The sequence below is a fragment of the Rhinopithecus roxellana genome, chromosome 18 (assembly GCF_007565055.1).
Source record: "Rhinopithecus roxellana isolate Shanxi Qingling chromosome 18, ASM756505v1, whole genome shotgun sequence".
Classification (NCBI taxonomy): domain Eukaryota; kingdom Metazoa; phylum Chordata; class Mammalia; order Primates; family Cercopithecidae; genus Rhinopithecus; species Rhinopithecus roxellana.
In genome coordinates, this window is record NC_044566.1 from 64,127,271 (window position 1) to 64,149,992 (window position 22,722).

At 41.4% G+C, this 22,722-nt stretch overlaps 1 protein-coding gene and 1 long non-coding RNA gene across 3 annotated transcripts in view; one reads left to right on the top strand and one right to left on the bottom strand.

The window, feature by feature from the left end:
• The window catches only part of CRYL1 (crystallin lambda 1), a 117,121-nt gene that overhangs the window by 58,150 nt on the left and 36,249 nt on the right, over positions 1 to 22,722 (top strand). The window lies entirely within an intron of this gene.
• On the bottom strand, positions 625 to 21,955 carry LOC115894562. The gene is made up of 3 exons (XR_004054674.1): positions 21,853 to 21,955; positions 20,868 to 20,942; positions 625 to 1,252 (listed from the first exon to the last, which is right to left on the bottom strand). It is a non-coding gene; the product is annotated as an uncharacterized LOC115894562 (long non-coding RNA).

The following is a 22,722-nucleotide window of genomic DNA, read 5'->3' on the forward strand; positions in this document are numbered from 1 at the left end:
CGGGCGTGGTGGCTCACTGCTGTAGTACCAGCACTTTGGGAGGCCGAGGCGGGCAGATCAGGAGGTCAGGGAAGTGAGACCATCCTGGCTAACATGGTGAAACCCCGTCTCTACTGAAAAAAAAATTACAAAAAAGTTAGCTGGGCGAGGTGGCAGGTGCCTGTAGTCCCAGCTACTTGGGAGGCTGAGGCAGGAGAATGGTGTGAACCCAGGAGGCGGAGCTTGCAGTGAGCCAAGATTGCTCCACTGCACTCCAGCCTGGGCAACAGAGCGAGACTCCGTCTCAAAAAAAAAAAAAAATTTATATTGTGTGACTTATTCTGCAACTTATTTTCATTCATTGCTGTGTTTCATACAAATAATACACAATTTACTTATCTGTTTCCCTGTTGATGGATGTATAAATATTATCAGCAATGCTGAATTATAAAGAGTGCTGTTATGCATATTCCTGTACATCTCTTCTTACATTCCTGTACATAGAGTTTGTAATTAAGCATAGACTCGCTGTTTTGTATGGTGCAACTTCAACTACAACACACACACACACACACACACACACAGATACACACATACACACACAGAGTTTTCCAAAGTAATATACCAGTTTATTTTTTCACCAGAACCATAGGAGAGACAGTTAAGTTTGTGCCAGTCTGATATGTATGCAATGATAACTCATTCTTTTAATTTGCATTTCCCTAATTATTCAAGGGCTTGTGTATTTGAGCTGCTTCTGCTTGTGTGCATGCGTGCATGTGTGTGGATGTGAAGTATCTGTTGTACATTTTGCCCATTTAAACAAAATCTTTTAACGTTTCTTTCACTGATTTATAACAACTCTTTAAATATTTTAGATGCTAAATCCTTTAATATCTGATCACATTTTGCCAGCCGCCCCGTCTTTAGTGTCCTTTTATGTACATACTTAAAAATTTTTTCAATGCGGTCAGATTTACCCATCTTTTCCTTTATTTCTTGTGGCCCTTAACACTTGTTTAAGAATTCCTCACCCCCTCCTAGAGATTGGGGCATATGGAAGGCTGCGAGGCCATGCCTATAAGAAGGCATATATCCAAGTGCATTGTGTTGCTGTGAAGGAATACCCGAGGTTGGGCAATTTATAAAGAAAAGATGTTTATTTGGCTCTTGGTTCTGCAGGCTCTTCCAGAATCATGGTGTTGGCATCTACCCGGCTTCTGGTGAGGGCTTTAGGCTGCTCCCACCCATGGCGGAAGGTGAAGGGAAGCTGCTGTGTGTAGAGATCACATGGTGAGAGGGAGACAAGGGAGGTGATGGGCTTTTTTTTTTTTTTTCCAACTAGCTCTCATGGAAACTAATAGAGCAAGAACCACTCACAGCCCCCTCCAGGAGGGCATTAATTTATTCACATGGGATCCACCCCCATGACCCAAACACCTCCCTCTGGGCCCCACATCCAACACTGGGGACCATATTTTAACATGAGATTTGGAGGATCAAATATCCGAACTAGAGGAGCACGTCATACTGTTGCTGCCAGCATTCTGGTAAACTCTATGGCTCAGGGCCTGGTCTTTGCCAAGAGGAGGATCTTCAAAACAATACTGCAGAATTTGGGAGTGGCATGAATCCACCCTCTCGGAGGCTGCCAAGCTGCAGGGTGACTGGTGCCTGCCTCTGTTTTCTCTTACCCTTGCTCAGGGATTAATGGCCATTGTCCTCTCCAAGACCCAGCAGTGATGCTTTCCAGCTGTTTGTGTGTGGCTCTTTCCTTCCATAGGGGAGACAATGAAACCGAGCCTCCAAATTACTCCTGAGCAGCTCCTAGGAACTTTCTGCCCAAGCCCAGCCCTAGGGCACCTTTGACATCTTGTGTTTTGGTTCATTCCTTAAAGTCTGTTATTTGTTTCTCTGATGTGCAGAGATCATAGCGGTCAAGTGACTTGCCCAGGGTCACTCAGCAGGGAGTGGGGAGTAGTTGCAGGTTTGTGACTCAGTTTAGTTTTTTGCTTAGTCCCAAGCTATTCCCTGCTGCGACACTTTGTTTATCTGTCCTTTAGGTCACTTCTGGGTATGCTTAGAGAATAGTTGGGATATTTAAAAGTCTGATATCCCTTAAGCTGGAGATATTGTCCAGCCTTGCAGTGCTTGTACAAGACTGCTAAAGAAATTATTCTGCTCCTCTGCTTAAACTGCTACGGAGTTATTGGTGTATCTTTTCTAAAAATAAGAGCAAATTTAACCTGAAATATTTAGAATCTTTTTAGTTGACTAAGGGGTTCCTGTCAAGGGACTTATGGTCAGAAAGCATTATCAAAGTTGCTTTGAAAAAGGTGCAGAGGTTTTCTTTCAGGGATATGGCGAAGGTGGCTGTGTGTAGCATGTTTTTGTCCTGAAGGAATGTTTTTATATTCTTGAAAGTTTTAAAGGTTTTTCTGACACCAGATGGAATCTAAAGCAAAAGTGACAAATCTACCTCGGATGAATGCACTTCTGTGAGGCAGATACAATGAACAAAGTCAGCAAGTGGCAGATCAGAAAGACATTGATAGCAGTAAAAAAAATTCCAAAAGACTAATATATAAATAACTGCTACAAATGAAGAAGGATACAAACAACCCACTATTAGGATGGCCAAAAGTTATGAATGGCTGGTTCTCACACAGAAATAGACTTTAATAATTGCAGTTCCTGGTGAAGCCCTCCCTAAGACCGTTTCTCCTCCTTCTTCCTCCTTAAAGGCAACCATTACCACAAATTTGATGGGTGTCCTTCTGTCCATACTTTTATACTTTTAGTACATATTTCTGACAGTCAACAAATAACAGTAATACTATTTTGTATGCTTTAAATTTTATGTATTTATTTTTGGAGACGGAGTCTCACTCTGTTGCCCAGGCTGGAGTGCAGTGGCACAGTCTTGGCTCACTGCAACCTCTGCCTCCTGAGTTCAAGCGATTCTCCTGCCTCCGCCTCCTGAGTAGCTGGGACTACAGGAACGTACCATCATGCCCAGCTAATTTTTTTTTTTTTTTTTTTTTTTTTTTTTTTTTTTTTTTTTTTTTTTTTTTGAGGCGGAGTCTTGCTCTGTCACCCAGGCTGGAGTGCAGTGGCCGGATCTCAGCTCACTGCAAGCTTCCCCTCCCGGGTTCCCACCATTCTCCTGCCTCAGCCTCCCAAGTAGCTGGGACTACAAGCGCCCGCCACCTCGCCCGGCTAGTTTTTTGTATTTTTTAGTAGAGACGGGGTTTCACTGTGTTTGCCAGGATGGTCTCGATCTCCTGACCTTGTGATCCGCCCGTCTCGGCCTCCCAAAGTGCTGGGATTACAGGCTTGAGCCACCGCGCCCGGCCGCAGCTAATTTTTGTATTTTTAGTAGAGACAAGGTTTCACCATGTTGGCCAGGCTGGTCTCGATCTCCTGCACGTAACTTGTATAATGAACATATTTATGTATACAGAAATGTTTATAATTTTGCAGTTTGCTTGTTTTTGCTCAGTCATATGCTTTTGGAGATCTGGTCTGATTGACACATTAACACCTTTTTATTCATGTTAGTTTTATTGATTTTAATGTCGGTTAATAGGAATAGGCACAAATGACACAGCCTCCCTTTGACGGACACCTGACTCATTTTCATGTCTTGCTTTTGCTCTCCCTTGGGCATTCTGCAGCCTCTTTTTGAGGGTTCCTCTCTGCATGGACATAGGCAGCATTCCTGGCTTGCAGGATTTGTGCGTTTTCAGTACTACTACGTCTTCGAATAATGCCATGTTGTCCAAAATGTGTCGTTTTATACATTTCCAAATGTATTGAGTTTTCATTTCTCCAGATCTTCTTCAACACTTGGTATCATCTGATTATTTAGTTTTTCCAATCTGTTGAATGTGCAATGGTAGGTCATGGTTTCGATTTGTGTGGGACCCCATGCTAGCGACCTGTCCTTGTTTAAAAAAGGGCGGAAGAAGCTCAGTTTAGAAAGTACATGGGTCACATTGGCCTTTGAGAATCTCCCCAGTAAGTCAATTTAACACCTAGTTCAGAAGGGGGATGATACCATTTCTCCAGCCTGTTGGAGGATGGGGTAAAAGCTCATGAGACAGAAGTTATTGAGACAGTCACGCTGGTTGGCTTCCTTCAGAACGCCATAGCAGAGGGGAAGGAGTCTTAGATTTTTTTCTTGAGAAAAATCAATCACTATGTGTCTTAATCTTCCTTGGAGTAAGACTGCAGGCCTTCGTGCGCAGTGATCTGTGTTTTCAAAGTGAGACCCTGGGAAAAAACCCAGACATCAATACTGGTTCTCTCTTGGAGGTGGAGTTTGGTTGCGGTTTGTCTACATTTTTGACAATGAGCATATGTTACTTTTGTAGAGATAAAAGCATGTTTATTTTCTAAAAGGCCTTTGGTGCAGGTTGCCTGGTAGGTGTGACATGCAGGTCTCCTCTGGGCTGCCTGCATGGGTGGCAGCAGGCCGGCAGCATCCACACCGAGGCTCAGGAGGTGGGCAGACCCCGCTTCAGGTTCTGCTGCCCTTCCTTCTTAGTTACACGAGCTTGTAAAACAGATTTCTCCATTTACAAAATGTGTATCAGGTAAGTATAGCTTACTCTGAGAGTTAAATGAAAAGGCATATAAAGTGCTTGCTGCATACCAGGTACTGTTTGAATTGTTGGGAGATATTAGTAATGATAATGGTTGACTTTTAGAGTTTCTTATGCCAACAGTTTTACATATGCTTTTTTACATTTAAGTGCAATTTAGGCACGTTTGGCTAATCATTAGGGCAGTGGGACGGTACCGTTCCTGCAGGTGTTGGAAAACCTACATCGTGTGCTGCCGCTTTAGCTTTAGGAGACAACAAACTCGGCAGCCCCTCCCCCAGAGCTGGAGTACCAACCTTAAGGCTCCAGGTAAAAACTGCCCTTTCCATGAGCGCTTTGGATTTAGGCGGCAGCCACAGGCCTAAACAAAGTCAAATGGACGAAACTTGTGATCTCTCCTTGGAAATACGGCCAAGAGTGAAACAACTACTTAGTTATTGTTTTCAATGCAGGCTGCTAAATGGCTCGTGTTGGTACGTAATGGCATCCTAGATAATGGGGGCTGCCAAGAAAATATTCACACTGGCAAGTCAATTAAAATACCATTCTCCCCCTAAGAGGCCTGGCTGGATTCCAGAGCTTCCTTTAGGGTAACGCTCAAACCTGTCATAGTTTATTTTGTTCCTGTTTTCAGGCAACAGATTTGGTCATTGCTTTTATTGTATGAGTGCTGAAAGGCTGTCCTAACAGTCATCTGTACCGCCATCCCCTGGCACCCCTCCCAGGGCCTCCCACCAGGCCCTGCTCCTGCTCCTTCCTCCCACTAGGTCATCCTCCCACCTTATCCCTTCCACCAGGCCGTCCTCCCGCCCCTCCTCCCGCCCCCTCCTCCCCCCAGGCCGCCCTCCCGCCCCTCCTCCCCCCAGGCCGTCCTCCCGCCCCTCCTCCCCCCAGGCCGTCCTCCCGCCCCCTCCTCCCCCCAGGCCGTCCTCCCGCCCCCTCCTCCCCCCAGGCCGCCCTCCCGCCCCCTCCTCCCACCCCCTCCTCCCACAGTGCTGAGCGCCTGGAGGCCCAAAAGCACTCCTGTGCTTGGGAAGATGGTTTGGCACCTCCGCAGCTCTGGGTACTGCTTTCCTCTCTCAGGAGACACTCTGTTCACCTTAGACACCCAGTCTCAAGAGTGTTTCCTTTTTTTTTTTTTTTTTTTTTGAGACGGAGTCTCGCTCTGTCGCCCGGGCTGGAGGGCAGTGGCCAGATCTCAGCTCACTGCAAGCTCCGCCTCCCGGGTTCCCGCCATTCTCCTGCCTCAGCCTCCCGAGTAGCTGGGACTACAGGCGCCGCCACCTCGCCTGGCTAGTTTTTTGTATTTTTAGTAGAGACTGGGGTTTCACCGTGTTAGCCAGGATGGTCTCGATCTCCTGACCTCGTGATCCGCCCTCCTCGGCCTCCCAAAGTGCTGGGATTACAGGCGTGAGCCACCGCGCCCGACCAGGAGTGTTTCTTTCTGTGAGGCCTTAGTGCCACCTGCCCCGCTCGCACCAGAATCAGTCAGGCTTTCGCCCACCCCTGAGCTGTTTCCACGATCCTGGGATGGGGTGAGTCATGCTGTGTCGTGGCTTTGTGTGTCTGGCCGTTTCTCCACTTGGTTCTGAGCTGCTGGAGGTGAGGCCGTGGCTGCTTGGTTTGTGGTGCCAGCCTTCACCCCAGCTCTGGAGCCTGCGGCCTAAGGAAAGATTGGTATCTGGAGCTGCCAGGTCTTTTTAATAAAGATTGACAAATTTTACTTCATACTACATATAAAAGTAGGCATGAAAAAAGTAAACACAAGATGGATTAAATAAATAAACATTTGAGAAATACTAAAAGGTTCTAGAAGATAGCACAGGTCCCAAAACATGGAGGTAGGAGGGCCTCACAAAGTGAGGTATGAAAACCACGAACAAATGCTGGGTTTGTAAACATTGGACCTCTGTGGGGCAGGAGGGTGCTATTTACAGAATCAGAAGATAAGCAGCAGACCAAGAAAAATGTTTGCAGTGTCTGCATCATATTACAGAATACAATGTTTGCAGTGTCTGCATCGTATTAAAAAATATAACTCAGTAAAAAAAAAAGACAAATGCCCCAATAGAAAAGTGGGCAAAATATAGGAACCAGCATTTCAGGAAGAGGAAAACCAGAGAGTCAGTGTGCCTGTGAAAAGATGATAAACCTCAGTAGCATTTAGAGAAATAAAAAATAGAACAGCTGGCTGTGGAAGTGGAGACGGTGGCTGCCCTAGTGGTGGTGGGAAGGGAAGATCCCCACGGTGAGGCCCAGTGGAGACGGCCGCCGGGAAGGGTTCTCTGCTGCCCACATGTGCCCTTTGTGTGAAAACCCACCCAGCCGCACACTTACTGTATACATTCTTTGGTATGTATGTCACTCTTCAATAAATTAGCAAATTACTGAACTCTTAGAAAAGAGCAGCTGCCGGCCGGGCGTGGTGGCTCACGCCTGTAATCCCAGCACTTTGGGAGGCCGAGGCCAGCGGATCACGAGGTCAGGAGATCGAGACCATCCTGGCTAACACAGTGAAACCCCGTCTCTACTAAAAATACAAAAAATTAGCTGGGCGAGGTGGCAGCGCCTGTAGTCCCAGCTACTCGGGAGACTGAGGCAAGAGAATGGCAGGAACCTGGGAGGCAGAGCTTGCACTGAGCCGAGATTGCACCACTGTACTCCAGCCCGGGCGACAGAGTGAGACTCCGTCTCTAAATAAATAAATAAATAAATAAATAAATAAATAAGGTTTAGAATGAACATTCAGGATAATCTTGAAGTCTCATTAATTATTAGGGTGTGCCCAGGATTATTTGTAGCCAGTGAGTTTGGTGAGTACACCTGTTTCCTGTATTGGTGGAGGTCATGCCAGGAGACAGAAACCACACCATTCATTGGAAAAGGGCAAATTTAATATGAAAAATTAGTAACTGGTAGTAAGAGATTAACTTCTAACTTTAGTATTCTAAACAGAACACTAAAGAACACCCTAAGGCTGAGAGAGAATACCAAGGAAATACAGGACTTGGAGGGCTCACCGCCCAGGGCTGAGGCTGTGGTCCAGTGGATGGAGGATGCCTTCCTGTTCTCTAGGCTGCCCTGGGCCAGAGCTGGTCCACAGAGGCTGGACTGAGGTGGATAAGCTGGGACTGGAAGCTGGAATCCTTGAGCTGGGCTGCCAGTGAACTGATAGCCTGCTGGCAGTCTGCACTGGAAGAGCCCAGGAAGAGAGGAAGGGAAGCCTCTTCATCCCACCAGGCTCCTACTGTCACAAAGCAGGGCAAAGAAGTGTGGGTGTGCAGCTGAGAGGCAAAGCACTGATGACTGGTGCTGGTCCCTTTTCATCTGACTTCCCTCTGCTGCTCAGAGTTTCTTCCTCCGTATCCACCCTCTCCCAGAGTTTCCCTGCGCTGGGTCACCCAGGAGGGTGCAGAAAGGCCGTGAAGAGTGAGGGGTGGGCAGGTCACGTAACAGGAGCATAGCTGGCTAAGAAGAGAAGGAAGGGCTGGGGTTGCTAAGAAGGGCATTCTGGTGTGTGTGTGTGTGTGTGTGTGTGTGTGTCTGTCTGTCTGTCTGTGTAGTTTTAAGAATCGTGGTCTTGCTCAGGCCTGAGTACAGATTATAGCTTACTGCAGTCTGGAACTCCTGAGCTCAAGCAATCCTCCTGCCTCAGCCTCTCTAGTAGCTGGGACATAGGCATGCACCAGGTGCCTGATATTTGTATTATTTCTTTTCTTTTTTTTTTTTTTTTTGAGACAGTCTCACTCTGTCACCCAGGCTGGCATGCAGTGGTGGAATCTTGGCTCACTGCAGCCTTCACCTCCCAGGTTCAAGTGAGATTCTGGTGCCTCAGCCTCCTGAGTAGCTGGAATTACAGGCGTGTGCCACCATCCCAGCTAGTTTTTGTATTTCTAGTAGAGACAGGGTTTTGCCACATTGCCCAGGCTCATCTCAAACTCCTGACTTCAGGTGATCTGCCCACCTTGGCCTCTCAGAGTTCTGGGATTACAGGTGTGAGCCACTGCATCTGGCCACTGTGTTATTTCTTAAAATTTTTTGCCTAACCCAAGGCCTCACAGATTTTGTTTTATTTTAGAACATTTATAGTTTAAAATTGTACATGTATGGCTATGATCCACTTGAATCAATGTCATATAAAATATATGGTATATCCTAAGTTACATTTCTTTGCCTGTGAAAATCCAGTTGTCCAGCACCATTTGTTGAACCCTGTCTCTTCCCCATTGACTTGTCTTTTTACCTTTGTAAGAAATCAGCTGATTAGATTTGTATGCATCTATCTCTGGGCTCTCGTTATATAATATTGATCCATGTGTCAATGTAACAGTATGTGCCAATATTACTTTCTCTTAATTATTGTAGCTTTGTATTAAGCCTGGAAATTAGATAGTATGTCATCCAACTTCTTTTCAAAATGGTTTGGCTATTCTGATTCCTTTGCCTTCCATATCTTAGAATCAGTTTGCTGATATCTACAAAAGAAACTTCTGGGATTTCTATTGGGATTTCGATGAATCAGCAGATCAAGTTGAGGAGGACTGACGTGTTAACGATACTGAGTTTTCTAGTTCATGATTATGGTATAGCTCTCCACTTTACCTAGGTCTCCTTTGACTGATTTCATCAGCGTTCCATAGTTTTCTGCATACTTAAGGCATTTTCTGAGATTTATGCCTAAGGAATTCTAGTGTGTGTGTGCTATTGTGAATGGTATTTAACATTTTTAAAATTTCAATTATTAATTGCCACTGTGTAGAAATACAATTTTTTTTGTATTGACCTGCATCCTGCAATCTTGCTGAGCTCATTAGTTCTTGGACTTCTTCATAGATTCTTTGGGATTTTCTATGTAGGCATTTATGTCTTATGTGAATACAGACAGTTTCATTTTCAATCTATGTGCTTTTTATACCTTTCTTTTGCCTTATTGCACTGGCCAGGACATCAATATGATGTGGAATAAAATTCTATTCCAGAATAGAATCTGTCCAGCCTGGGCAACAGAGCGAGACAGCTTGCCTTATTCCCAGTGTTAAGTAGGAAAGCCTTGAGTTTTTCACCATGAAGTGTGATGTTAGCATAGGAATAATAGCTATCTTTCATAGTGTTAAAGGAATTCCCATCTATTCCTAGATTGCTGAGAGTTCTAAAAAATATCACAAATGGGCAGGGCACAGTGGCTCACGCCTGTAATCCCAGCACTTTGAGAGGCTGAGGCAGGCAGATCACGAGGTCAGGAGATCGAGACCATCCTGGCTGACACGGTGAAATCCTGTCTCTACAAAAAAAGAAAAAAAAAAAAAATTAGCCATGCGTGGTGGCGGGCACTTATAGTCCCAGCTACTCGGGAGGCTGAGGCAGGAGAATGGCGTGAACCCGGGAGGCAGAGCTTGCAATGACCTGAGATCGTGCCACTGCACTCCAGCCTGGGCGACAGAGCGAGACTCCATCTCAAAAAATAAAAATAAAAATAAAAAATAAAAACATGAAGGGAGGTTGAATTTTGTGAAATGATTTTTTTACATCTGTTGGGATGATCACATAATTTTTCTTCTTAAATCTGTTTATATCATGAATGATACTGATTTTAAAAAGTTGAACTAGTCTTGCATTCCTGGGATAAACTCTAGTTGGTCATAATGTACTATCCTTTTTTGTTGAGTTTTTTTGCATATGTGTTCAGAATAAATATTGTTTTTTTGATTTAATGTCTTTGTCTAATATTTTGATATTAGGGTGATTCTGGCTTTGTAGAATGAGTTGGGAAATGTTTCTTCTTTATTTTCTGAAAGAGACTGTAAAGATTGGGAGTAGTTCTTTAAATGTTTGGCTGAATGTGACAAACTCTGGGCCTGGAGTTTTCTGTGTTGACAGATTTTGAACTACAGATTTAATTACTTTCCTAGAAATGGACTAATGAGGTTTTCTATTATTTTTTAAGTGAGTTTTGGTAGTTTGTGTCTTTCAAGTAATTAGTCCATTTGTTCTAAGTTGTAGGATTTGTTGGCATAAATAATTATTCATAATATTGCTTTATTATTATTATTATTATTATTTTATTTATTTATTTTTTTGAGACGGAGTCTCGCTCACAGGCGCCCGCCACCTCGCCCGGCTAGTTTTTTGTATTTATTTTTTTTTTAGTAGAGACGGGGTTTCACCGTGTTAGCCAGGATGGTCTTGATCTCCTGACCTCGTGATCCGCCCGTCTCGGCCTCCCAAAGTGCTGGGATTACAGGCTTGAGCCACCGCGCCCGGCCTGTTCTTTTAATGACTATAGGACTAGCAGTGATGTCCCCTCTTTCATTCCTCATATTGGCGGTTTGTGTCTTCTCTCTTTTTATTGGTCAGTCTGCTTTGAAGTTTGTCAGTGTTACTGTTTTTTCCCTGAGAAACCAGATTTGATTCCATTGATTTGTTTCTGTTGTTTTTCTCTTTTCAATTTCATTGATTTCTTTTATTTTTATTATTTTCTTTCTCCTTTCTTGGTATTTAATTTGCTTTTTTCAGTTTCTTAAGATAGAGGCTTGGATGAACAATTTGAGATATTCTTCTTTATTAATGTAAACATGTAATGCTATACATTTTCCTCTCAGCATTGCTTTAGTTGAATCCAATGATTTGATATATTGTGTTTTCATTTCCAAAATATTTCAAAATATTCAAATATATTAGAATATTTCTAAATATTCAAAATATTTCAAAATATTCTAATTTCCCATGAGAATTTCACTTTGACTGTAGATTATTTGGAAGTATCTTGATTAATTTCCAAATATTTGGGGATTTCCTAGATATCCTTTTCTCATAGATTTCCACTTTAATTCAGTTATGGCCAGAGAACATACTTTGTTTGATTTCTATTCTTTTAAGATTTGTTTCATGGCCAGACTATAGTCTATCTTGGTGAATATTACATGTGCGCTTGGAAAAGGCAGGCATTCTACTCTTGGGTGGAGAGGTCTCTAAATGTCAGGTAGATCAAGTTGGTTGATAATGTTGTTCAGCTCTGCTATAATCTTATTGATTTTTAAATCTTGTTCTGAGGAAGAAAGTTATTGAGGTCTCCAGCAATAATTGTGGGTTTGTCTATTTCTCCTTTCAATTCTGTTTTTACATTATGAAATTAGGAAAATCTAATTTTAAAATTCATCTAAATTTAAACATTTTAGAAATTAGTATTTAATACCCAAAATATGTTAAATCCAATATAATGCTTTTTTTAGAGCAGCTGTAATTCCATAGGAAAGTTAAGAGGAAGGGACAGAGATTTCCCTTAATGCCTCTGCCCTACATGTGTATAGCCTCCCCCATTATCAGCAACCCCCACCAGAATGGCACACTTGTTACAATTGATGAATCTACGTTGACACGTATTAATCACCCAAAGTCCATAGTTTATATTAGATTTCACTCTTGGTATTATGCATCCTATAGGTTTTGACAAATGTATATTGACATGTATCCATCAATATAGTATCATACACCATATTTTCACAGCCCTAAAAATCCTCTGTACTCTGCTTATTCATCTTCTGCAACCTCAACTTCATGCATTTTGTAGCTCTGTTGTTAGGTGCATAAACACGTAGAGTTGTTGTATCTTCTTGGAAAATTGACCCGTTTAGTGTTACTGTAATGCCCTTCTTTTTCTCTGATAGCATTTCTTGTTTCTTAGGTCTACTTTTTCAGGTATTAATATAGCAACTGCAGGTTTCTTTAGTGTCCACAAGGAATATTTTTCCATTCTTTTACTTTTGACCTATCTAAGTCCATACTTTTAAAGTAGATTTTTTTTTTTTTTTTTTTCTAGATAGCTTAGAGTTGGGTTGGGTTTGCTTTTTTTTTTTTTTAAAATTCGGTCTGACGGTCTGCATCTTTTTTACTTTTTCTTTGATCCTGTTACCCAGGTAGTAAGCATAGTAGCTAATAGTTTTTCAACCCTCTCCCTCTCCCTTCCCCTTCCAGTAGTCCATGGTATCTGTGGTTGCCATCTTTATGTCCATGAGTACCCAATGTTTAGCTCCCACTTACAAGTGAGGACATGCGGTATTTGGTTTTCTGTTCCTGCGTTAATTCTCCTGGGATAGTGGCCTCCAGCTGCAGCCAGGTTTCTGTAAATGACATGATTTTCTTCTCTTTTTTTTTTTTTTAACAGCTTCATAGTCCTCTATGGGCTATATGTACCACATTTTCTTTATCCAGTCCAGTGTTGATAGGTAGCTGATTCCATGTCTCAGTGGCTGAACTGATTTACTTTCCTACCAACAGTGTATAAGCATTCCCTTTTCTCTGCTGCCTTGCCAGCATCTGTTGTTTTTCAACTTTAGTAATAGCCACTTTGACTGGTGTGAGATGGTATCTCACTGTGGTTTTGATTTGCATTTCTCTGATCATTAGTGATGTGAGCATTTTTTCATGTTTGTTGGCTGCTTGTATGTCTTTTGAGAAGTATCTGTTCTTGTCTTTTGCTCATTTTTCATATTTTTTTGTTCGTTTGTTGCTTGTTCAACTGTTTTAAGTTCCTTATAGAATTTGAACATTAGAACTTTGTTGAATGAATAATTTGAATATTTTCTCCCAATCCGTAGGTTGTCTTTTTACTCTGTTGATAGTTTCTTTTACTATGCAGAAGCTCTTTAGTTTAATTAGGTCCCACTTGTCAGTTTTTGTTTCTGTTGCAATTGCTTTTGAGGACTTAGTCATAAATTCTTTCCAAAGGCTAATGTTCAGAATGGTGTTTCCTAGTTTTGTTTTTTTTTTTTTTTTTTTTTTGGATTCTCATAGTTTGAGGTCTTACATTTAAATCCTTAGTCTATCTTGAGTTAATTTTTGTATATGGTGAAAGGTAGGTGTTTAGTTCCATTCTTCTGCATATGGCTAGTCAGCTATCCCAGCACCATTTATTGAACAAGGAGTCCTTTCTTCATTGCTTATTTTTGTTGACTTTGTTGATGATCCAATGGTTGTAGGGCTGAAGCTTTATTTCTGGGTTCTTTATTCTGTTCAGTTGATCTATGTGTCTGTTTTTGTACCAATATCATGCTGTTTGGTTACTGTAGCCTTATAGTATAATTTGAAGTCAGATAACATGATGCCTTCAGCTTTGTTCTTTTTGCTTAGGATTGCTTTGCTTATTCAGGCTCGTTTTTGGTTCCATATGAATTTTAGAACAGTTTTTTCGAGTTCTCTAAAAAATGGTGTTGATAGCTTGATAGGGATAGCATTGAATCTGTAGATTGTTTTGGGCAGTATGGCCATGTTAACAATATTAATTCTTCCAATCTGTGAGCATAGAATACTTTTTCATTTTTTTGTGTTGTCTGTGATTTCTTGTGGCAGTGTTTTTTAGTTCTCCTTATAGAGATCTTTCACCTCCTTGGTGAGAAGTATTCCTAGATATTTTAGGTTTTTGGTGGCTATTGTAAATGGGATTGTGTCCTTGATTCAGCTCTCAGCTTGAACATTATTGGTGTATAAAAATGCTGCTGCTTTTTGTACATTGATTTTGTATCTTGAAACTTGATTGAAGTCATTTATCAATTTCAGGAGCCTTTTGATGGAGTCTTTAGGGTTTTCTAGGTATAGAAGAATAGCATTCGTGAATAAATTCGATTTCTTCTTTTTCTATTTGGATGCCTTTTATTCTTTTCTTTTGCCTGATTGCTCTGGCTAGAAATTCCAATCTGTCTTCTATTTGATGTGTTTAAATCATTTACATGTAATGTGATTATTCATACAGGTGGCTAAAAACATAACAGCAGTTTTCTGCTTGTTCCATCTACTCTTTGTTTCTTTTTCCTGCTTGTGTGTTAATGGAACGTTTTTATGGTTCTATTTTATCTTCACTATTGATTCATCATTTATACGTCCTTTTAAGAATCTTAGTAATAACCGTAGGATTTAAAGTATGCATCCTTAGCTAATCAGAGGTCACCTCCTAATATTAGGCTGCTTCACGTTCTTTGTGCCATGGTTGTCCATTTACTTTTACGTGTGCGTTTACAAGGAATTGCTGCTATTTTTGCTTTGAGTATTTTGGTATGTTTTAGAGCAACTGAAAACAGGAAAGCATTTATTTTACCTTCAATTATTTCATTTCTAGTGTGAGTCTCACTCCGTCACCCAAGCTGGAGTGCAGTGGCTTGATCTTGGCTCACTGCAACCTTCGCCTCCTGGGTTCAAGTGATTCTCCTGCCTCAACCTCCCAAGTAGCTGGGATTACAGGAATACGCCACCATGCCTGGTTAATTTTTGTATTTTTAGTAGAGACGGGGTTTCACCATGTTGGCCAGGCTGGTCTCGAACCCCTGACCTCAGGTGATCTGCCCGCCTTGACCTCCCAAAGTGGTAGGATTACAGGCGTGAGCTGCCACGCCCAGTGTATTCTTTATTTCTTTGTGTAGATCCAATTTTCTGTCTGATACCACGTTTTCTTCTATCTGAAGACTTTCTTTTAAAAATTATTGTAGATTGATTAGGTCTGCTGAAAATGAATTCCATAAGTTGTTTCTCTCAGAATAATTTTAATTTCTTCTCCACTTTTTTTTTTTTTTTTTTTTGAGACGGAGTCTTGCTGGTGGCCGGATCTCAGCTCACTACAAGCTCCGCCTCCCGGATTCACGCCATTCTCCTGCCTCAGCCTCCCGAGTAGCTGGGACTACAGGCGCCGCCACCTCGCCCAGCTAGTTTTTTGTATTTTTAAGTAGAGACAGGGTTTCACCGTGTTAGCCAGGATGGTTTCGATCTCCTGACCTCGTGATCCGCCCGTCTCGGCCTCTCAAAGTGCTGGGATTACAGGCTTGAGCCACCGCGCCCGGCCCTCTTCTCCACTTTTGAAAGACATTTTTACTGGGTATAGAATTCTAGGTTGATAGCTTTTTTCTTTCAGCACTTAAAAAATGTCATTGCATTGTCTTCTGTCTTGCATTATCTCTAACAAAAAGTCTGTATTAAACCTCACCTTTGTTTTTATGTATATAATGTGACTTTTTCTTCTTACTGCTTTCAGTATTTCTCTTTGTCTTCTGTTTTCAGCAATTTGAATATGGTATACCTAGGTACGTGGAAACTTTTTGGAAGGGAGAGGTGTATATTCTACTTTGTGTTCTGTGACCTTCTTGGATATGTAATTTGGTTACTCTCATTAGTTTTGGAATATTCTTAGCTGTCATTTCTTTTAATTTTTTTCTGTCCAATTCCTTGTTTCTTTTACTTCCGAGGTCCCAATTACACATGTGTTAGATTATTTGATACTTTCACTGGAAGTCCTGGATGCTCATTTATTATTCTCAGTCTCCTTGCTCTTTTTCATTTTGTGTGATTTACATTGACTAACCTTTAAGTTCAAAGATTCTTTCCTCAGCTGTGTTGAGTCTACTGATGAACCAGTCAAAGACATTCTTCATCTCTGTTACTTTGTTTTTCAGTTTTAGCATTCTCTTTGATTCTCTGCTGAAATTACCCTTATGATCTTGCATGTTGTCTAGCGTTGTCATTAGATATTAATCATAGCTATTTTAACTTTACTGTCAGATTTTTCCAATATCAGAGTCATATCTAAAGATCACTCTCTCGGGTGTGTGTTGTTTTTCTCCTGCTTTTTTGTATACCTCATGATTTTTTGTTTTTGAAAGTCAGATACTGGAATAGGAGAGTAGATACTGAGGCAAACAGTTTTTATGTCTGTGAATTGGCAAGCATTTTCTTCTGCTCTGCTTTTGTTGTGGGCATTTGAGTTAATTTAGTTGGGAATTGAGCAAGGTGTCAGGTTTGCAGTTGTTATGGTTATCCTTAGTGCATTAGAGGTTTCGAGTTCCTCTAGTAATGCCTTGTGTTTAAGATGAGGACTGGTTGGCCGGAGGGTTTTGTGGGTTTTTTTTCCTCCTTAATATCTGCTCCACCTTTTGCTTTCAGTTTTCCCTCTGCACTTCCCTCACAGAGGATCTCTTTTCATGTTCTTGTTCTGTCCCTCTCCCAGAAGTATTATTCTGTTACTTTTTACTTAATACTTGTCAGCCTAGGGAGGGGGAGTGGTGGAAGGGCTCTGATTTAGTCGTAGGAGGCACTGTGTCCCTGGAACTTGGGGGTCGGACCTACTCAGTGCTCCTGGCTCTCCCTGGGGTAGGGGTGAGGGTGAGCAGTATCTTTTCCTGCCTCTCCCCCAGGGATAAAGGTTTTTATTTCTGTTCTCTTTCCCCAAATGCTATAAGTTTTCAATAATGGGAGTTTGTGTGCTGTTGTCTCCAGTCACTTCAGTGAATTAAACTGTATTTGTATCATATATTGAATGAATCAGATGTTAGGTTGCTCTCGATGTCACAAAGAAACTCTGTTGGTCCTGATTATTTCCCTTAGATTTTTCCTGTGGACATCTGAACTTTAAGAAATCTATGATAGTAGTCCTAAGTGGATTGGGAAATCAGTGAGCCTCATCATCTACTGGTAGGATTGCCTGTCAGCTGCCCTGTGCCAGAAGTAATTCTGTTAATCTGTTCGCAGCTCCAAAAGCTGTTGCAGCATGGACTAGAACATTTCAGCTGCTGGTTAAATCTTTCCAGCATATGTATGAACTTAAATAATTGCTAAAAAAAAAAATTCCAACTAGATTATAAAATGGTTTCACCACAAATGAAGGGCTGTTTTCTTTTTCAGTACTTAGTAGCCACAATGAAGATTTTGAAGTGTCTCTGAAGCACTATCCCCAAATTAAAGGCTCTAGTCAATGCAAAAAATCACCTTGGTAAGTTGTTAATAAGAACACACGCTCTACCAACAAGCATAATTAGAGCCTCGAGATTAACAAAATTGCAGTCCTTCTTGATTTAAAAAACAAAAAAACTTCTAGAGGCGAGTCACAGGTCTTAAATTAAAAGGGAGATAAGTCCTATTTTAAGAATGGAGAGCCCAGGTGTGAGAATGAGCTGACACCAGCTTTTGTCACCCTATTGGTCATCAGCTGATTCTCTGGTATGGCTAGTTCTCCCATTCTGTTCAATGGGGAAGGCTCAGTCCCTCAACAAAGAAGAATCCCTCTTCAAAAGCATGCAAGGACAGTCAGAGTACCAACCAGTGGGGGCCTTTTCCTTATTTTACCCAGCTATGTATGTCATTCAGACTAGTCCACTAGATAATTTTTAGCCGGGCATAGTGGCTCATGCCTATAATCCCAGCACTTTGGGAGACCAAGGCAGGTGGATCACCTGAGGTCACGAGTTTGACACCAGCCTGGCCAACATGGCAAAAACCCGTCTCTACTAAAAATACAAAAATTAGCCAGGCGTGGTGGCACAGGCCTATAATCTTAGCTACTCGGGATGCTGAGGCAGGATAATCATTTGAACCTGGGAGATGGAGGTTGCTGTGAGCCAATGTTGTGTCACTGCACTCCAGCCTGGGTGACAGGGCAGGACTGTGTTACAAAATAAATAAATAAATAAATGATAATTTTAAAAAATCTCCTGAAAACTATTTTGGGTTTTAAAATAAGTAAAGTAGTGCCTATTCTCATCTTGCATACTATGGTTAGCTTTAAAGCAGCTTAGTGTATGGTTATGTGTGTTTCACCATTGCATTCACTTAAGCAGTATTGTTGGTTAGATAAAGATCTGTAGGAAGCCAGCTTAAAGACAGAACCAACTGGGCTAGTTAATAATATCCACACATCTGTCCGTTGTTAACCCCAATAACCATGCCAGGAAATTCTTTGATTCTTTCATGATGAGCCAGCTAATTTTTATTATTTAGTTGTGGAATTTTCATTTGATTTTTGTTACAGTTTTACTTTATGCTGAAATTGTTTAATATCCTTTTAGTTTTTTAAACATCTTACTTATAGTTATTTCACAATTTATGCTGATACCATCATTATCCGAATGCCCTATGGGTCTGTTTCTAAAGCCTGTTTTCTCTCTTGGTTTTCATTCAAGTCTTCGCTAATATTGTCTGTTTGTTTGAGTATGAGGCATTGCTTATGAAAAACTAGGGCTCTGGCTGATGTTATCATGCTCCAGAGAAGCTTCACTAGAAGGCAGGTAGGCTAGGAGCATATCTCCCTAACTTAACTGTGAATTGAGATAAATTGAGACTAAATTTCGGTCCTTGTGAAGACTGGTCTGTTTTTTGTTACAATTATTCCTAGTATAAGGGATGCTCAAGGGATATAGCCCTTGAGGGTTCCAACTGGAAGCCTGGGTCAGTTACCAGGCCCTGAATGTCAACATTTCTCCCAGCACTCTGAGTATGTTAAAAGCTCTGTCTGTCATTTTAGTCATTTTGTCTGTGCTTTTGAAATAAACAGCTGCCTCATAGGTAAAAGTGGTGCCAAGTGTAAGCCTCGTATCTCTGGGTCCCCCACTACCTGGATCTTGGAAATAAACCTGAATTTTCAAAAATGAAAATGCTAATGTTAATGTCCTTCACATAAACTTTTTATTTCCCATTCTTCTTTAAAACTCACTCTTTACTTAAAGAGTCTCCACTTTTATGTTTTGTGCTATTCCCAGCACCTTGTTAAAAATAACAAAGGGATTTATTACAGGCTCAGTCCTGTAATTCCAGCACTTTGGGAGGCCGAGGTGGGTGGATCACCTGAAGTCAGGAGATCGAGACCAGCCTGGCCAACATGGTGAAACCCCGTCTCTACTAAAAATACAAAAAATTAGCTGGGCATGGTGGTGCACACCTGTAATCCCAGCTACTCTGGAGGCTGAGTCAGGAGAATCTCTTGAACCCGAGAGGCGGGGGTTGCAGTAAGCCGAGATCGCACCTCTGTACTCCAGCCTGGGTGATAGAGCGAGACTCCGTCCCCAGAAACATTTGTATTCCAAACTCTCACTTCTTCCTTATGAGAAATACTAGAAATGCAGTAAAACTATATAGTTGCAGGATTACATGGAATATTTTCAGTTGTATTATTTTTTCATGTCAAGCATTTTAACACAATTCTAAGTAAGTGATTTCACAAATGGTATAAAAACGCCATTGGAATGAGGATGGGACAGACACATAATCAGGACAGCAACCGATGCCTGTGCCACGGTGGCCACCTCTGGGTCCTCTGCGGCCACCTGGAGACAGGACTGCTCTTTAAAGCAAACAACAATAATCCTTGTAACGGGAACACCTTAGCCCTAGGAAGTCACATTCTGAAACTCAGTCTACACTGACTTATTCTGGAAAGGCCTCTATTGATTGGGTATAATTCCTTCTCTACTATGACAGAACTGTTCATGATTTGTAATATGCTTTTTCTTGAAACTAAAAAGTAAGCCCTTTATTTTGATTTTTAAGGAAAAAAAAAACGAGCTCCTGGTTAGAACACAGTGAGTTACTTGCCTGTAATGTTGAAAATAGATGCGCTCTTTCCCCTTTTACTTAACACAGTATTTATTCTAGAGCAAAAAGATTCTTCTTTTTTTTAAATAAATAATTATGGTGTCCACTTCTTTAAAAAGTGTTGTCATAGCAGTCTATTAATCTGACAGATTTTAAAGATTGTACTCCTGGGAGAAATGATGAAGAGAAACTGGGGTGTTAATTAGGCAGATTTAAGCCAGAGATGTAACTGGTGCTAACAGAGTTTATAATGTAGAACGCCTCCAGCTTCAGCCTGAGAGTGGATTTCCTTCTGCTATCATTGCAGTAGGATTCTAATTCATATTTCCTTTCTTACCATGTCTTTTCCTCTTAAAATTATCCAATAGATCTTCTTTGCATGTAAAGTACCCTAAGTATTGAAGTCTTCTAATCTGTTTTTTCTTTCTGTAAAGCACATTGAAGGCTGCTTCCAGATATTTTGCACTAGCAAATACAGATTTTCTAGCAACAGGATGCCTATTTAAAATGCCTGGATTGGCCGGGTGCGGTGGCTCACACCTGTAATCTCAGCACTTTGGGAGGTTGAGGTGGGCAGATCATCTGAGGTCAGGAGTTCGAGAACAACCTGGCCAGCATGATGAAGCCCCGTCTCCACTGAAAATACAAAAATTAGCCGGGTGTGGTGGTGCGGGCCTGTAGTCCCAGCTACTTGGGAGGCTGAGGCAGGAGAATCTCTTGACCTAGGAGATGGAGGTTGCAATGAGCTGAGATCATGCCATTGCACTCCAGCCTGAGCAACAGAGTGAGACTCAATCTCAAAAAATAAAAATAGTAAAATGCCTGGATGGATTTAAAAACAACAACAAACTTGACAGAATTTTTTTTTCATCATGAAAATCTATGTTTTGGAAAATGTATGTTGCATAAACAAGTGGATAAACTTCAGAAGTGAGTACTTACCCAGCACGCCCTTCCCCTGGGAATGGTCCAGGTAGCAGACTTGCTGGGGTTGTGCCAGTTTTCCACATCAGGGCCCTAATGAGTTGAATTAACCACACAGGTAACTTTCAGTAACCATAAAACACTGAAGCTTATAATTGATTTACTTTAAAAATACAAGCTAGAGAGCATTAAAAGTAATGCCTGGAATAGCATCATGTCATTGTTTTCCCTTCAAGAAAGGCAGGGAAATGCCACATACAGTGTCTAAACTCTGCCTCACCTGTCAGCTGCTCATACTGCCTGAGCCAGTGATCAGTCTAAGGAAGAGGGTGACCCTTTTGACAGAACAGTTGTGAGAACTGGGAAGTGGCATTGTGCTTTACCTCTCCCCAGAGTTTTATTTGTCAAAATCTGGGCGTGCCGATGGTGGTTGTGCATGAGAATATTATTTGTCATGAGTTATGTCTCCCTCCCCCGCCTCAAAACCAACAAAACCCAAACAAACAAAAGTCAGTGCTTTGAAAGATGCTGTCAATCTTTAATTAAGCAAAATCAAGCTGATTACCTTTAGTAGTGGTAGAATTTTTGCTAGTGCTTCACGTTTGGTGCCTGTCTCTAGAAAGAGCCCATGAAAGACAGAGTTGAGAGTGCATGGGGCGCATCTCTCTGGTTTGCAGAGGGAGTGCAGGTACCTTCTCAGCTGTCTCACTGACATTCTTCCCTGCCTGTCCTCCCAGTCCCTTTAGGGCAAAGAGAATGATGGCAGCTTCTCTGAGCTTTGTAACCAACTGCAAGTGAGGAAGGTCCTGATAAATTTGTCAGACTCCCTTTCTCAGACCAAGGGTATCTGAATGAATAATAGCAAGGAAATAAACTCAGCCGTGACACGGACAGCATCCTTACAACCCCAGCCCAGCACATCCAACACAATTGGGTCACTCTTAAAAACAGCAACAACTACAGCAACAAAACTTCAAGCAAATGTGCCATTAAAAACTCTTACATAATTGGAACAGATTTGAGTTTCCTCTGGTTCAGGTTTTCTTGCCTCTTTGATAATCAAATGATCTGAAGAAAGGCATAGAATTTCAGGGGAGAATCTGCATGACAGGCTTACAATAAGGCTATTCATGGAGACTCTTTTATTAGCTTACACAGGATCTGCATCATTCTTCGTCTCTGGCTTTGCTACAAGGCTCCATTTAAACTTAACCCAACTTGCAGACTTAACTGATCCAGGAATGACTCAATACAATGAGCCAGCTACTGTAGCTCTTTTTCCCCCTTTGATAAGGGGAGTTAACACAATGGGCTTTACAGTTCTTAAATGACTGATTTTTTTTTTTCTGTCTTTGAGATGTGGTGCTTATGCGACCTTTGTTTCTTTAAAAAGATTCACATGGTTTAATTATATTTTTAAAAAGTATAAAAAATCCAATATGGGCTCCCTACCCTTACAATAAAACTTTAAAAATCTTGTAGATAATATAGATGCAAAATTCATGTCACACTATTTACACAGCTGATTTCAATATTATTAGATATTATTAACTATTAGCATTATTCAATTAAACTTGAAAACATTTATTTTTGAAGGGTGATTCTGATACAATTTCTAGTAGTACTTCAGCATTGAATTTCACATCTGCACAATTATCTGCTGGTGTTTATACTGTATTCATGACCTCATATGATATGTAAATTTAACATTTTAGTGAAATTGATCAGGTGGTTAGGGACCATGAGATGGCTGCAGTGCTAATAACCTTCCCATTTCCCATCAGGGCACCTTGTTTATCCCTGAATAGTTGGGATGGAGAGGAAACCCTTGAGGATGCGTTTCGTGGCACACGGCACCGAGAGCATTAAGGAC